The sequence below is a fragment of the Macrobrachium nipponense genome, chromosome 28 (assembly GCF_015104395.2).
Source record: "Macrobrachium nipponense isolate FS-2020 chromosome 28, ASM1510439v2, whole genome shotgun sequence".
In the NCBI taxonomy this organism is placed as follows: Eukaryota; Metazoa; Arthropoda; class Malacostraca; order Decapoda; family Palaemonidae; genus Macrobrachium; species Macrobrachium nipponense.
This window is the reverse complement of record NC_087217.1, coordinates 6,762,679-6,780,178: the sequence shown is the minus strand read 5'-3', so window position 1 is coordinate 6,780,178 and position 17,500 is coordinate 6,762,679. Positions and strand designations below refer to the sequence as shown.

The 17,500-nt window shown below is 38.1% G+C and overlaps 1 protein-coding gene across 6 annotated transcripts in view; it reads right to left on the bottom strand.

The window, feature by feature from the left end:
- Positions 1–17,500, bottom strand: part of LOC135201385 (microtubule-associated serine/threonine-protein kinase 2-like) — a 193,637-nt gene that overhangs the window by 157,086 nt on the left and 19,051 nt on the right. The gene's annotated exons all lie outside the window — the stretch shown is intronic.

Genomic DNA, 17,500 nt, shown 5'->3' with positions numbered 1-17,500 from the left:
CCTGCTTGTTATCTTCTGTTGTACTGGGTTGTTTGTCTCCCTGCTTATTCATATAGCAATTTACTCGGCCATCTCCCTGCGCGCTCACATTATTATTCCCTTGCTCTGCTTCTTCTCCTGTTTGTCTCGCTGATAGTTGACGATGTTCTTTTAATGCTTTTGGTGACTTAAATAACGCGAGGAAACACCTAAACCAAACATGCTTTTGCCTCTTTGACAGATAAAAGATCATAGATGAAAATCAATTTCGTAACCACATACGCACAAAAGGAATAAACTAGACAAAACAAAATCTAGCAATTTGTGAGGTCTCCCAAGGATGTTTGCCTTATTTGTACATTATAAAAATCAATCGAGTTAGCTGCAGAGCAAACCAGTATTTAGAAAAGTGAAGCACTTAAAAAAATGAATAAATCTGAACAACTATCTTCCTGCGAAGGGCAAGGCAGCTAAACACGCACAATGTGATAAATTCAATACTGGAAAGCTACTGTCGAAATTTCTTCCAGTTCCCGGTTCACGTGATTCGGATTACTTTCAGAAGTCTGATCTGTAGCTTCCTTCTGAGTTTGACCCTAATCTTTTCAAAACAATACTAAGAGGTGGCATAAGTGAATACTGCCATGTAACACATGAATGCGTTCATCCATCAAATAAAATCCCAAGCACGAGAAAATCCGCCCTGTGACCCCATTGAATTAGGCAAATGCTCAGTCAAATCAGACTTATCCACAGCTCAGTATTTTATAGAACTAAACAATCTTATTGGAACATCAAGAAATTATGCGGCCTTAGATGAGGATCTTTCCTTGATAAGAACAGCGACAAGGTTTGGGGATCGTTATCTAGCACTAATATTCCTTGGAGGCATTATCTTTATGATAATTACAGCCTTTTGTTTACGTTTTTCCGGTAATCCCCAACGGCCTTCTTCTCAACAGGCCGCAGAAGTGGATACATACCGGGTTAAAACCCCGGGGGTTCACTATCTAGTTAAGATCCTACGATAATTTGCCTATAAGAAGCATCTTTTTACCATTACATCCAATTTTTTTAAATGAAAAATCATAATGTATTACTTTCTGTAGTCTTCAAAATAAGCTGTGATATTTGGAGACTTTTCCTTCGCCTTCACTGACAACTGGTCTGTTTATTTTCTCGTGAGAGCTCAAATGAGAAAACACGGCCTTTTGGCTAAGATCAAAGTGTAGTAAATGAGAAAACAACAAAAGAAATGAGCGATATGAACTTGAAACTTACCATTTCAGGGAATAAGTGAACTTTCTGTCTGAGAGCATTAATAAATGGGTAACAACACCAATTGTGTCCATAATTAAAACCTCAATTGAGGACATGCGAGACTTTCAAGTCCCTGCGAAATGTGATAACCCTTCGGCAGTTACAGGAGACTCAAGTACTGCAAGGCGTCTTGGCCTGGGCTAAATGAACACCCCGCCCTCCCCTCCCCTCCACAATCAGGACGGGGGCACAGAAAGCTCTAAACCTCATAACACAAAAATACCCCTCCCCCCTCCTAGTCATGCCCTATTCCAATGGGAACTAGTTGTCCATTTAGCCGCAAACCGTCAGATCCAATTCCACCTGTTCAATTGAGTCATCCTCTAGAGACCTACTCGGTTCCCCCCACCCCCCACCCCCTTCCAAAACCAGCCATCCCTTGACCGATCCCTATGCCCACAGTGTTACGTAACTCTCCCTCGACGACCACTAGTTAGCTGGTGTCGCAGCTACTACTACTTCTCAGCAACAAGAAACGCAAAACTTGTATTCTTTCATTCGTGATGCCCAGCCACGCTACACACGCTGTTCATTGTGTTAGCTTCTTAAATCACTCATTGATGAAGATGGCAATAAAGATAACGCTCAATAACGCCTTGACCCTAAAGGTTTTTACTGAGCTCTTCATGAAATGGCACCGGGTTAAGCAGCCATTTCTACAAGGAGTTGCAATTGGGAATATACTTTTTACACAGATACGCACAATCTCCACTGGATTAAAAATAAAAATGACGAGTAAGTTAAGACTTTGAGAAAGTGACTTGATTAATTAGAGAGAGCAAAACCAGTCGCGAGGAGACGGGGAGGTGATTAATCGTGACGTGATGCGTGCAACCCACTCAGATCATCTTTCGTTTACAACAAGAATAGCAGGGACTACATCGATGGAATCAAGAGCCTGGTTTTCGGATTACTCACGCAAGTAAATTTACATGTGTGAAGTAACAGGATAAAAAAAAAAAAAAAAAAAAAAAAAAAAACGGCGTCACGAGATAAGACTGGTTCCTCCTCTGAACCACATTCGTTTCAAGTTTCATTTACACTATAGAAGAAAAATTCAGGCCAAAATATCAAGCGCTGTGACCTGTGAGGTCATTCAGCGCTGAAACTGAAATTGACAGTAAAAACCTTTGAAAGGTGTAACAGGAAGAAAACCTTGCAGTTGCAATTCGAAACTAATGTTAGGAAAAGGTGTAAAAAATATGGAAGAAAGTCATTACGAACGGAGGTAAAGTAAAAGGAATGAAAGGGGTTGCAGCTAGGGGCCGAAGGGATACTGCAAAGAGCCTTCAGTCAAGCCTATACGACGCGGTGCACTGACGGCGCTGCCCGGCTACGGGATACACCAGCAGAGAGACTTGGAAGGTTTGACTTCTACAAACACTACAAAACATACTTTTCAAAACGTCCCTTGCACCACTGTGCCTTTTATTTCACGTTTGTAAGTAAGGAGGTACACAAAATGTGACCATTCGAAATAGACCTTTTCATCTTTTAACCGTTCGTTTTCATTACAAACCCAACTTGAACGATAACTACATATTGGCTCTTCCTTTCTTATCCACCTGTTCCTTGTTTCCTTCAACCCTGGGCGAACTGGTATGCAAGATTTCCCATACTACTTTAGTATTAACTTCCTGCGGCATTAGCTGACTCTATACTTTTATTTCCATAAACGAACTTTGTTTCAGTCTATAACATGCTATTACCAAAATTTTCTTCTAAGTATCGCTTTTGGGTGTAGCAACATGCGTGTCAGATATACTCATGTGTAGAACACGTTTTAGGTTCGTTTTTTTAAATCTACAAAATGAGGCACCTATGCATGTTATTTGTTCTCACCGATTCAAATAAAATGTAAGTATTTTACCAAATTAAGTCGTGATACCACTTTGAAGATTACGAGCTCTCTAAACAGATTCTGTACCCGATGTCAATTTCAGTATAAATCTTTAGCAGTGTTTGCTACTTTACGCAATTACGAGAACAACTGTTAGGGCCAATGAATATCTTCATGAAGAATAACACTTACAGGCTGGTAACTAAATATTTCTCCTTAGGCTCATTTTGATTCCTATTATGTTCGGTTATTCATTTCCAATTATTCTCCTTGTACATTTCTAGATTTCGTGTATTTTAAAGAAACTGACAATAATAGAAATCAAAATCTAAAAAACATGCACATCTGCAAAACTAGAAGAATTGTTTCTTAGCAAGGAATTCTCTGCTTGGAGAAGAGAGAGAGAAGAAAAAAACTTGAAAATGAGGGGCAATTTGCAACCTTGTAGTTCTCTGCAGTATTTGAATGCTCAGTCTTTGCAATTAGTGACTGCCAGCTGACTGACTACTTGAATGTCAATGCAGCTGTCTAATTGTGGTGATGTATCACAAGAAGTCCTTCCCTTTGCTAGCTACGCAATCTATATATTATTGCAGTTGCCAACAGAACGCCAAGATTTCCATTTATAATCACCATTCAAAATCCATAAACAATCAAACAGATTCATCCTAACAATCTTTAACTCGCAATATACACTTCCACAAGAAAAAATACATAAACAAGCAAAAATAGGAAAGTTACTAACAATCCAAAGAAAAAAATCACAAATTTTTTTCTGGCAACATTTGATAGGCTTTCTGGGATGTGAAAATGACAGCTTGGAGTCTAAGGTCGGGTATCGTTAATCATTCAGAATCTTTAAACGCAGCTGCTATACGTATATACAAATCAAATTATGGACTGTGAATACAGTGGCTACTCAGTGCTCCTAGTCTGTTGGAAGTTCGACCTCATACCCCATAAACTACACTAACATACACACAAAACTCATTTTCATTCATCTATATATCCGTCTACTCATATGTCTATCTATCTATCAAGTTCTCGGCCAGCCGATAACAAATAAAGGTTCTGCGACCCTCATCGGCTCTTTTGGGAATCTGTCATTAACATCCTTTTGCTTGTGCACGGACATCGCACGGAATCACCGCATGCAGCTGTACAAAGCAGCTGTGTAAATGGCCCTCGTCCTCCCCTTTAACTTCCTGTAATTTCACCCTTTAAGGTCCCGAATTGATACACAGGGGGGCGGGGGGGGGGGGGGGGGGGGTGGGGGGGGGGGGGGGAAGAGAAAAAGAAAACAAAAAGGAGGAAACTTTATACGAAATGAAAACACATTCATTTATTACCCTACAACATCAAGTGTACATGTGCTCATGAAAATGCAAGTTTTATTATAAAACCGACAACTGCGCATGAAAATGACACTAGGAATACTATGAGTATTCACGTATTTCCCAGGACATATTGCACTGAATTCTTATTTTAACATCCTCAAGGAGGCTCCGTGGCTGAGTGAATAAATGGTTCGATTTCTTACGGCGGTTCTAATTCTTATTGGGATGTTACTGTTAACACATATTTCAAGGGATAATGTCTGCTGATAACATAGTTTCTGTAATATATATATATATATATATAATATATATATATATAGATAATATGAGAGAGAGAGAGAGAGAGAGAGAGAAGAGAGAAGAGAGAGAGGGGGGGGGTGGCGGTTGGGATAAAGTGGCATGCAAAAATATAAATTATAAAATCTATTCTCATCAAAATGAGTAAAACACTATACAACTTTTTCTATAGCAATCACCTACAGCAGTTCGAATGACTAAAAGAAAAAAAAGTCAGCTGTTCTAGTGAAACTTTAAAAAAAAGGCAAAAAAAGTCAGCTGTTTTAGTGAAAATTAAAAATAAGGCAAAAAATTCAGCTGTTCTAGTGAAAATAAAAAAAGAAAAAAAAAAAGTCAGCTTTTCTAGTGAAAATAAAAAAAAGACAAAAATAAGTCAGCTGTTCTAGTGAAAATAAAAAAAAGGCAAAAAAGATCACATGCGTCATATCGCTACTGATAACTGCCATGAAAACAAACTCACTCTCAAAACACACAAATAATCTTTTCCATGGAAGACTCGAATTTATTTTCCCGGATATCTCTTAACTATAATCTATGTGGTTCCGGGAGCTGATATGTTATTCTACGTTTTTCAGAAAAGTGAACTGGCGTAGTTCTGTAATTTCAAAGATTCAAGAAGGGACTGCATCTTCTCTGAATGTCTTTATGTCTATCCGCCATTTTCTTCTCGAATACTGAACTTTGTATATAAACACAGGCGTAGGAACGAATAAATTAGCATGTAACCATGTAAAAAAAGGCTTCATGGAAAAGTGGATATAGGAAATGCAAAACACAGAGCATATGTACATAAACATACATGTCTCTAATTAAATACGCACACACACACACACCAAACACCATACAATTAAACAGAGAGGACGCCTCTCAACCACTCCGACAATCGCCTGGTTTCCTTTGTCATCGCCTCCACTCGAAGAGGAGATTCAAGTTTCCCGTTAGAAGGCAAAGGTGCTTTTATACATTCCAGTCACGAACAACAACTGACTGCCGCTGGAAAGATCACGGAGCCCCTTCGCGAGGTGCACGATCAAAGATACGAGATGGAGATGGAGATGGAGATGGAGATGGAGATGAAGATGGAAGAGGAGGAGAAGGAGGAGGAGTGCTATCATACTCTAACTACATAACTTGTCTTTAGGTTGTGCACTGATGATAAATCGCTTGTTTCTGTTTACCTAAAGGCGATTTAAAGATCCACTTGAATGAAAATCCTCATGTACACACTCGCACACATAAGTACACTTACGAAAACAGGTTTGAACATTTGCACCTACACCAACACACGTGCATACACACAAACTAAATATATGTGTATATATATAATATACACATACATACATACATATATACGTTAGAGGGCGCTTGACTATAGTCTTATGATAAGCAGTTTTTCTGATAAAATTTCAAAAGACTAGAAAAGGATTATTGAAACAAAATCTGTACACAAAGAAGACCCGATTCAGCTAAGAAACCTGCTTTATAAAACAAAATATATAAAAAAAAAAAAAACTCACATTAATTTATTCTTAAACAAATCGCGAGGCTTCACTTATCAACAAAATTCCAGTGAAAATAAAAGGTTTGCTCACAAAAGTATTAATAGAGAGAGAGAGAGAGGCTTAGTCATACGTTTGATCCTTTTAACGACGATATAAAAGGTGTTGTCCTACCTTAGCCCCGCAGCCCAAAGATGGTATCGCATTCAATTATTATCTGGCTGACACCTCTTCTCTAAGAAGCGGCTGCACTTTACAACAAGAAGAAAGGCATTGAGCTAACAGATCTAGCCTAAAATAGGCATATAAAGACTCTCCCTAAATAGTAATCCTAATATTTTTCAACGTCACGGGTAGCTCTGGACACAAAGCATTCCCGGAGAGAAGATCAGGTTTCCTATGAGTCGGCATCGCTTAAGAAAATAACAGGACGAACACGCGTCATTCGTCACTCATTTGCATAATGAGACACCAATGATGATGATGATGATGATGACTAAAAGAGTAACGGTTAAAGGCAAGCAAGGACAAATTATAGAATAAAAAAATGCATAAGGAAACGTTCATGGCGAGGATGCAAAGAACTGGAACAAGTGTTATAAACAGTGCAAGTATATATACATGTTAATGATGGATATCAATATACAGCAAAGTACGAACAGCGACACGAAATCCAGACTTCATAGAATTATTTTCTTCAAGACAAGTTTAAGAACTTTGAAAAATTCTGAACAAATATTTCGTTTTCCTTGAGGAAACGTTTCGGCAACCCAGTTCTCCATATACATGACAATAACATAAGAAACAAATACAAAGAAGTTCATTGCTAAAGCAACCAGTTTAATAATATTCTATGACGTCTTCGAGAGAGAGAGAGAGAGAGAGAGAGAGAGAGAGAGAGAGAGAGAGAGAGAATTAATTCGCCACAGTGGGGTAAGGATTTCTTCGTCAAGGTCCTCCTGTTTTACAGGTACACATTTCGATGGAGCAATGGACACACATCTAAAAATTTCTCTCTCTTCATCCTAGCTGAAACCTACAAAATTCCGATAAGAACTACGTAAGAAATTCATTGCTTACGTCAACAAAGGGCAAGTTGATTGAGGGAAAACGGCCATTCGTCCGTAGTCCGGTTCGAACATCTCAAACGGGACCCTCTGATTATAAACTGGGTGCTCGTACCACTGCGCCATGAGAGAGAGAGAGAGAGAGAGAGAGAGAGAGAGAGCTGACGAAGTAGGGAACCCAGAGAGGTGGTTGGTGGACGTCAATAATGATCAAGAGTGGTAACAGTAGTCGCACTAGTAGTGGGTGGTGAATAATGATGATGATGATGATGATGAATCCATGACTCACCCAAAGCCAGCATGAAGGCCCAGGTGCTACCCAGCCACCGTCCGCTGGCTAGCTATTTCTCTCTCTCTCTCTCTCTCTCTCTCTCTCTCTCTCTCTCTCTCTCTCTTTGTTACGATGCGGAAATCAATGGTAGTGGTCATGAAAATCGCGATGAAGCTTTTCAAGGGCTTTTTTGTACATAGCAACGATGACAATGAGATGATGAATGAGAGACTATGGAAAGGCAGGTTCAGGCCCTGCAAAGCATACCCAGTAGCCTAAGGAGTAATGTGGGTAGTTACTACTAGTTCGTTCTCCGCTCCAATCTCTTATTTTAAGAACTTATCTTGAAATAACTTCTAACTAGAAAAGCATGATGAAAATATATAAATAATACCTACACTAACGATTACAAGACATTATCTTTTAACTCCACCCGGTGTACCACAACCCCCAACGCAAATAATACAATGCTTACTTGTCAAGGTTTCTTGTTCTTATACACTTCGGTGCCTTGCTCCAATATTCGTCTGCAGTCATTCCAAAGGTCAAACTCTCTTTAGCGTCCTTCCCAATGCCATATGTATTTTCAAAACTCTTAAAAAAAAAATCTGCTCTAACAAAACAGCCATTGTTGGCATTAAGCAGTTTTATTTTCTAAATAATGCAACCTGAAATTTCCCCCATAAATGAAATATGAGCAAGATTTTCACATACTCAAAACATCTGTGATAAAGCTAACAGCCAATATAAATCATCAATGAACAAATACAAGATAACTCTGGTATCTCAGACCCAAGAAACCTCATTACAAAACCCGTGCATACCTACTAATGCAAATAGTATTCGAAAAGCAATAAGTAGTAGGTACTTCGCCGGAAATCTTAAAATTTCAGAGGAGTATCAACCCAAAAAGTTTACACCAACAATTCATCTGGATATCCGGTACAGCATCTAAATTTAGAATTAAAAGCTCTGAGGTAAACAGTGTTGGTCTCCACTCCTCTCGGTGGCACGTCACGTGCACATGAAACTCCAACGGCACAGAAGCAATTCCTGAAGAGAGATGCTTCGTAGTGTAATACAATGCACAAAACTTACCACTTCAGTTCTTATAAAGGATTTCTCAACACTGTAGACTCATTGGGCTGATAAATCTTAACTTTATAATAATAATAATCAACACTGTAGAAGTTAACTTACAATACACGAACTCTATTCTATGAATCTTATGATCAATGTCAATTTTATTTGGGAAACTGCTGTTCATGAAAATCTGAAATAGGACAGAACGTTTTCTCAAAAAATATATTCCAATCTTGCTTTTCGGGTTTAATATTTTCAATGATGTTTTTTTTTTTCTTTACAGAAAAACGCCACTTCGTGTTCACCCATCTAATCTTTAGAAATTCACTTGGCACATTACAAAGACTGAAATATCTAAAACGATACTAGGAATTGTGTAATCTTAAGACCTTAACAAAATACAATATTTATTTGGGTAAGGCTTATTTATGCAGTAAACCTCCCGAAGCTGGTAACAGAATCTCAATGTACAGAAACAACAGAAGTAGGAACATCAAAAAAATCTCAACAATTATCTTGGTAGGGTTAATTTATGTTAACGTCTCAATGTGCCAAGCTACAAAGCAACATTTGACTTGTTCTACTGCTATGGTTTATTTGATTAATTTATGAAGTTGCTGAATTTTGTATATTTGTCGGTATTTACATTCCATTTCACACGTTTCTTCTCTTCGTTTGCATTTACACTTAAGGACAATCTATGTTGTAGAATATATATGTTTGAAGGTCCTTTAGTGTATTCTATAAATACATTGCATAATAACACTATGTATCAAACGCAGATCGTGACACTCTTCCCCAGTAAGGTCTCAATTTCTTCTTTTTCATATTTTCCCTTTTTTAGGCACAAAACTGACTCAGTCTCTTTTATGCTAATCCTAAATCCACCTTACCAGCCACCACAAGTCCCACCACAACCAAATGACTGCGATAAATCATCACAACGTCTTTGTTTGGTTGATGCTAAAGTGACAATGATAATAATGATGGCAGCGTCGACGAATGATGCTACGATACCGACGACTGGTGATGAGCTCTACGGTACAAAACCGAATTATAAATCATGTTTCTCTGAGATGACTTATGGTTATGTTCGAACTGTAATTTGTGATGCATTTAGAGAGAGGAGAAGATGAGGTTGAGCTGCGGATGCTGAGGTTACATAGCTGGCCAGCTAACTCCGACATTAACAAGTGATAAGAAGCTACGGCAGCTGCCCACAGAGACAGAGAGGTTAACTGCTCTGCATGACCATAAATACCCTCAAATAAGCTCATAAAGAATAAGCAACAAGTACCTGATGACATACAAGAAACTAGGTAAAACCTGAGAATGTTCGATATGAGCTGCGATAACATAAATTACTGCTCCTCTCTTTCTCTCTCTTGACCTATCAATCTCAAGATAAACAGTGCTCCATCAAAGGCTTCCCACCGCCTCCCCCACAACCTCAATTCTACTCCACCATTGTGAACGAAGGCTTTTGCATTTACAAAGCCGTTGCACTCCCATCACGCAAGGTGGATAATGACCTATATTTTTAAGAAGGGCCCGACAATGCCCGGATGCAAGATGACATTTCCCGTTACGATTTCGACCTGAAGAATGACTCCTGAAGACTCATTCTTAAACGTAACTCACAAACAAAGACGTCAGCGCATTTCATCTTCAAGAGAGAATTCGTCCGATGGGTCTCTGGGTGTAGTAATAACAAGTAGGATGCATCTCTGTAACGGCTCCGCGTCCGTCTGCCCCGGCAAGACGAGAATTCTAGCCAGTCTGTCTGCCTCCTTTCCGTCTCTTTTTAAACGCCTCACCCCCTCCCCCCCCCCCCCCCCCCGCCCCCCCCCCCCCCCCCCCCTCCCGCGACAGGATGCTAACTACCATAAAGTGGGCTAACCTCCGTCCTTCAAGACAAGCAACAGGAGAGAGAGAGAGAGAGAGAGAGAGAGAGAGAGAGAGAGAGAGAGAAAATCCTGCAACTGCACCCGACCATTTAATCTCTACCTGAAATGTTTATTCAAGAGATTCCGCACTCTCCAGTATGGGTAGCTCAACTTTAGAGAGAGGAAGACGGAAAAGACTGAGGAGCAGAAGGCTAAATGTCTGGTGAGATACAAGAGTGAATGACTCATGTTGTTAGGCACGGGCAGTTTCTCGCAAAATGAACCATGTGGTGTTCTGGCTGCAGAGATGATAGAACGCATTAGCAAAAACACGCCATGGTGTTTTGTGAACAAACAGCACTTGTGGTTACTGGCTATTTTGCCATTAAATATTGTAGCGTCAATAAACGTTCTTGCGAGTCAAATCATAATTTTCAATACAGCTATTAACTACTCTGAAAATATTTTGAAACAAATGTCAATAAATAGAAGCATTTAGAACAAACTAAAATTGCATTTGCATGAGTTCAACTTCATTCCCTTGTAACCATAACAACACTACCGTACTTATTTTTCCAAAAAGACCTCAGCCTTCAAAGATAACAAACTGCCAATTTATATCTAAACAAACTGCCAATTTACTATATCTTTGCACCAGAATCTGAACTATTCATCATACAGGGCCACCTCTACGGATCTTTAATTCACGATTACTGCAACAATAAAACACTTCAATGTCATTCATATGAAACTTGATGTGACATCAAAATCGACAGAATTTCATTCATTCAACATAAAAAAAAATCTGCATCTGACACCAGTTGTTTTAATGCTTCATTTCGAAAAACACGGCATAAACAGTAACAATGATTAAGCTCGAAGTTTCTCTTAACTTATAAATATTTTTTTTTCTTAAACATGATCCTATCCTATAAGTAATCGAAAACTTCACAATAACCGATATGGCCAGGAAAGAAAAACAAGCGAAGAATGTACAGCACTTAACTATTAAAATATGGACTTATTTCGATTAAATCTAAGAACTTCAATACAAATGTACAACTGTTTAAGAAGATGCTGCTATATCAGCCAGCCTCCACTGAAAGCGGTATGGGGGTCTTAGTGGAAGGATTACTTCACTACCGCTGCACGAGAGAGAGAGAGGCAGGAGAGAGGAGAGAAGAGAGAGAGAAAAGAGAGAGAAGGACCCATTCTATTTTTCTCTACTTTTAAGTTTCCCTTTGATTCAAAAGGATTACTTCACTCCCGCTGCAACGAGAGATAAAGAGAGAGAGTAGAGAGGAAGAGAGAGCGAGAGGAGAGAGACCCATTCGATTTTTCTCTACTTTTAAGTTTCCCTTTGATTCAAAAGGATTACTTCACTACCGCTGCACGAGAGAGAGAGAGAGAGAGAGAGAGAGAGAGAGAGAGAGAGAGAGAGAGAGAGGCGACCCATTTGATTTTTCTCTACTTTTAAGTTTCCTTTTGCTTCAAAACTATTTAAATTTCTATTCAAGTACTACTCTATCACCGCCGTATCCCAAAATATCCATTACAATACCCCCATCTCCTTCACGCTCTTTATTACTCACCACTTCTCTACTGCCTCCCGCGAACGTCTCACGCAGAGATCATCTGTCACAGTTTTTCTCAACGTTTGTTTAACTTACCATACGAGTCGTACAAACAAACACACACACACACACCAAAGACACGCTGCCAATTGCAAGGAACCTTCTACTCAACTGATTGAAAAAGTACCTACATCAGAAAAAAAACACTCATATCTTTTAATGCAGACATAATTTGAACACCATGATTAAATGGGTATTACAAAATTTCTAATAACAAATGTTGAGAATATATAAATTACAACAGCAAGGAATTTCACAATGATTATATTTTCAACATTTATCACTATTGTAGAATAGAATAGAAAAGAATATAGAACTTAGGCCAAAGGCCAAGCAATGGAATCTACGAGGTCATTCACCGCTGAAACGAAAATTGACAGCAAGAAGGTATGAAAGGTGTAACAGGAGGAAAACCTCACAGTTTCACTAAGATTGATTGATTGATTGTGCGTTATCTGGCGTCACAACTACCAGGGTCACCGACGCCGAGTTTCACTAAGAAACAACTGTTACGAGAAGGGGAAACTGCTGTATATAAGTGCAAAGATTGCTCGCTGCGGAGTTCTGTATTCGAGTAGATCAAACTGTAGGTGCATCGACATAAACATTGTAGCAAATCATCTTTGGAAACAAAGAAGCCTTAAATAACAGAAACCTTTGTACCCAAATCAAACCTACTAATCATTTTTGTATATATGCAACATTTGGCGCACCTGCTCGAAGTTCGGAATATTGACAGTGCATGTCTAGTAATGATAATGGACGGATATACACTGTGATAAGTGATCTTACTGCAAAGAACACTTCAATGTCATTATTCTCAAAGATAATTTCAGGGCAGCCAAACAAAAGTTGCAAAATAGAAGCAAGCTCTTGTGAAAACCTAGAACCAAAATTAATCAGACGCTAACCAAATAATCCTTTATCTATTTCAACCGAGTACAAAGTAACTAAGTTTGAAATGAACACTCAAAAACGATTAAGGTCATTCTTGTCCTTAGAGAAAAGGTCATAGTGTTGTCTAAATTTCAGATGAACCTAGCATATAAACTCATTTTATATACAAACAAGTGTTCTGTCATATCTCAACCGCCGCTTACGTCATTACCTATTCATTTGACAATTAAACTGCTTATTGTTTTTCCAATTGCACTGCTTGCTTAGCCTATTCTTTTCGCCGTTTTCTCTTTTCACTTACTCGCCTCTTATTTTTAGGAATCTTGTATTCGGTGCGAAAGCAATTTAAATAGTAATATCATATCGAAATAACACACAACCAAATACAAAATTCGAAGGGTAGCTTTCCTAGCTTAAGTCAACTGTATTGTACTTCTATTACTCTTGGCTTCCACCGGCACTTTTAACTGCTTGTCATACGCAAATAAAACATGGTGCACACTTGAATATATATATATACACACATATATATACATATATATATATATATATACAACATATATATATATATATATATATATATATATATGTATATATACATATATATATATATATATATATGTGCATATATTATATATACATACTATTATATATAATATCTATATTATATATATAGATAGGATATATCTATATATATATATATATTATATATATCATCATATATTATATAAAAGAACACGTTAAAAAGAAGAAAAGTAACTTGGTCCATACATGATTAATAAGTGTGCACTAATACACAATATTATCAGGTACATATAAAGCTGTCCCTGGCACATAAACGAGCACATGAGTACTGAGAATATCGTGAAACTAGCAGCGCAAACAGTCGCGTTAAGGGTAATGTACTCTGCAAATGTATTACTCTGTATTCATTTCCGTCACTATGACGTCAGTGCTGCGTGGGTTGAGGCCCTAATTCTAAATATCATGAGTACGTAACTTACTAGAAAGCTTTACAGGTCATTCATAAATTCTTTTTTCCCCGTCTCTTTCACATCCCAACAGAAAATCCTAACGACTTACGCGCGCACTACTATTGGGGATATTCGCTTCAAGTTTTGAGTACTATATATGCCAAGGTTTTTCTTTTCCCCCCTTGACAAATAGCAAAATTTGCTGTCACTTTCACTGTCTAAATCTGCTTCATAAAAATAACTGAAAAAGAGCAGTTCATCGAAGCGTTTCTCTTTCAAATCCAGTTTTGCTTTAGCTTAAACTGGGTATAGAAAAACAGTCGTCAGATTGACTGAGAAGACCGCAGTTATTAAGAAAAAGAGGAAGGAAAAACGAAAAGAGATTTTCGATGCACATGAACAAGAAAGAAAGGAGCAGACCACTTCCTCTTTCTGTTTCCAACTTCGTCATTTCGGTGACTATTCTTTCCCGCTGATGCTGCAAAGCCTTCGCATTCTCCTCCTGTTTCAGTATGCAACAACTCATATTATTTCATAATATGTAATGCTTTGAGAGGCGAATCTATCGCATGGTATGGAGGTATAACACATCTTTCTGCCTTCCTTCCTTCCCCTCATTCTTCAGGTTTGCCTCGGAACTGAGCTACTTAAGGGCGTTTTGGTATTCATTTACTGGCCTCTCTGCTGTGAAAAAGCTAGTGAAAAGGAGAACACATGTTCACCTGAGTTTTAAAAACCTCCAAATCAAACCAAGGTCAAAACAGCAGCCTTATAGCCTCCAGCGGATATGAAGAAAGGACACGTCCGCTGTTACTTCAAGCTGATCTTTAGCTGTTGTTACACAAGACAGCGTCTCAGCGGCGTCAAGCCTAACGAAGCTTGACAGAAGTGTGAATCAGTGTTCAGCTGGGAGATACAAAAGCAGTAATGTGTAATTATCTGTCATTACACTGAAGACTTGATTCACAAGAAGAGAGTAACCAGTGCAATGAATACATATTTCCTGAAAAAGCAGATGACACACTCTCCCCCATCCAGTAAACGCATTTTACAAATACAGAATTAATTCATTGCATTACCTTGCAACTCATCATACGGGAAAATACTGAGTTACCTAATTTACAGAACTAACTGGTCTTGGTGCAACACATATCCTTATCAAACTTGCAAAAGCATAAGCGAAAATATAAACATATCATGAAACTGCAAACTTATACTCTCCGTCCACTGTTTTGAAATCAACAAACCCGACATGAGCCAATATGAAGCAAATTATTAATACGGATAAAAAATCAAAGAAATATTATTTAGTCAATCAAAATAAAACGAAATATTTATGATCAACTACATACCTCCTAGAAATGTAAATGAAATCATGGAAAAAGTTACGACCAAAACGAATGGCAAATAACACAAGAGAGAGAGAGAGAGAGAGAGAGAGAGAGAGAGAGAGAGAGAGAGAGAGAGAGAGAGAGAGAGAGGAGAGAGGAGGATTGAAGGGGGAGGAAGAGAGAGAGCGAGAGAGAGGAGAGAGAGAGGAGAGAGAGAGAGAGAGAGAGAGAGAGAGAAAAAGGTAAAATAATTTGATATCTGCCATAGCAATAGGTTTGCTCTCTCAGCAACCAGAATGTATGCTTTACATATATTCAACACGAAAAAGAAAGATGTACCTTCAACGTGACGCACATTCGTTGAAAACTCTTGAATCATCCGATAAAATGATCGCCAATAAACTGATATTTACTAGCAAGATTTATAACCCAATAAATCTTAATCGCATTTTTAAAAAAGAAATTCGATATGTTTAAAGAAAAAGATTGTTTATAAATACATAACCGTACATTTTACACATATTGCATGAGTATGTATATTTAGTACATATGCATTTGTAGGTGTCCATGTAAGTTATTGATTTACAATAGGTTTTATTCTACTTACATAAAACGACATCTCTGTTTATGCCCTTAAGCCTAGATAAGGGCCGAAAGACATGTAATTCACCATGATAGGACAATCTTATCTCCTGATAAGATACAAGGCACAAGAGGTGCTTCGTTTGACAAAAAAAAAAAACACAGGTGCGTGGCGGCGGTGTCCTGTGAACTGGCTCGTTGCGAGCGCTGTTCCATTCCGTCATGTTTAGCAGACTGTATTTTCGGAGTCTCATCTACACAAGTTTTCTTAACAATTAAACGTCTCAAAATTCCTCATTATTCTAAAAAGCAGAAGTCGGAGACGCACAACTCTATGCCATTGCCTAGCCAAGGCTTGAAAAAATAAAACAAAATGGAAATAGACCGATGCATAACGCCGACGTACCGACAAACCGATCTTTTGAAGGATGGGAACCTTCAATCATAGGGAAAATGGAAGTGGGGGAAGAGTTCCACAATCTAGCAATGGAGGGAAATAGTCAACAAACCCTGGAGTCTGATAATGACTTGTTTCCCACAGAAAAATAAGTGTAAAAATAAAGAGGAAGCGGCATGACGTGTGTTACGAGGGCACCTAACAGGTTGCAATAGAATATCCTTCATGAGATCAAGGGACCAATGACTGAAAAAGTACCTACAAAACAAAGGCAGAAAAACCATTTTGAGAGAGAGAGAGAGAGAGAGAGAGAGAGAGAGAGAGAGAGAGAGAGAGAGAGAGAGGGTCATGGGAACATGCAAGGGTAGTCTCCTTGATCAGACAATCGTCTATTTTATTCTCTCTTAGAGGGAGACGAAATATGAAGAGGCCAAAACAACACTCACCATTCCAAACAGTGAAGTAGAACGTGAACATAAAAGCTTTAATTATTGAAATGAGAATGACACAAGCGCGGAGCTATATTCTTGCATTTAACCTACTAAATTCACAGTTACTTGATACCCTCTGCCCTCACTGCTAAATTTCATAAGACACATAGTTGTATGATAACAATCATCTTGGCCTTTCTGACACTTCAAGTCAAAGTTTATAATCCTACAGTCTTTAAATAGTATCCTACTGAATATCAATAGTTTTGAGGTATGCACTTGACATCCAAGTTTTTTTGCCTAAAACAATGCATAATTTTTTGCCAATCATAAAGTTGGTGAAAATTTGAAAATAAGAGTACGTAAAAATGTAGTTTCATCAATCTAACACCTGTAACTTTTAAGAGAAACTAAATTTTAAAAAATTACATAGTCAATCAGAGTTCAATTTAATGCTACGGATAAATATACACTCGAAGTGAAAAAGACCAAAACTTTAACATATATATTCCACACAAACATACTGAATTATTAACTTACTAACCGTTAAGTACTCTTCATTTTGCTCAATCTTTCGCTAAACATAACAAATAAGAGAATGAAAACGCCAAAATACCGTAAGACATAACCATCAGAAACGATCAACCTGCTTAAAATATAAGTAGTACTTTTTAT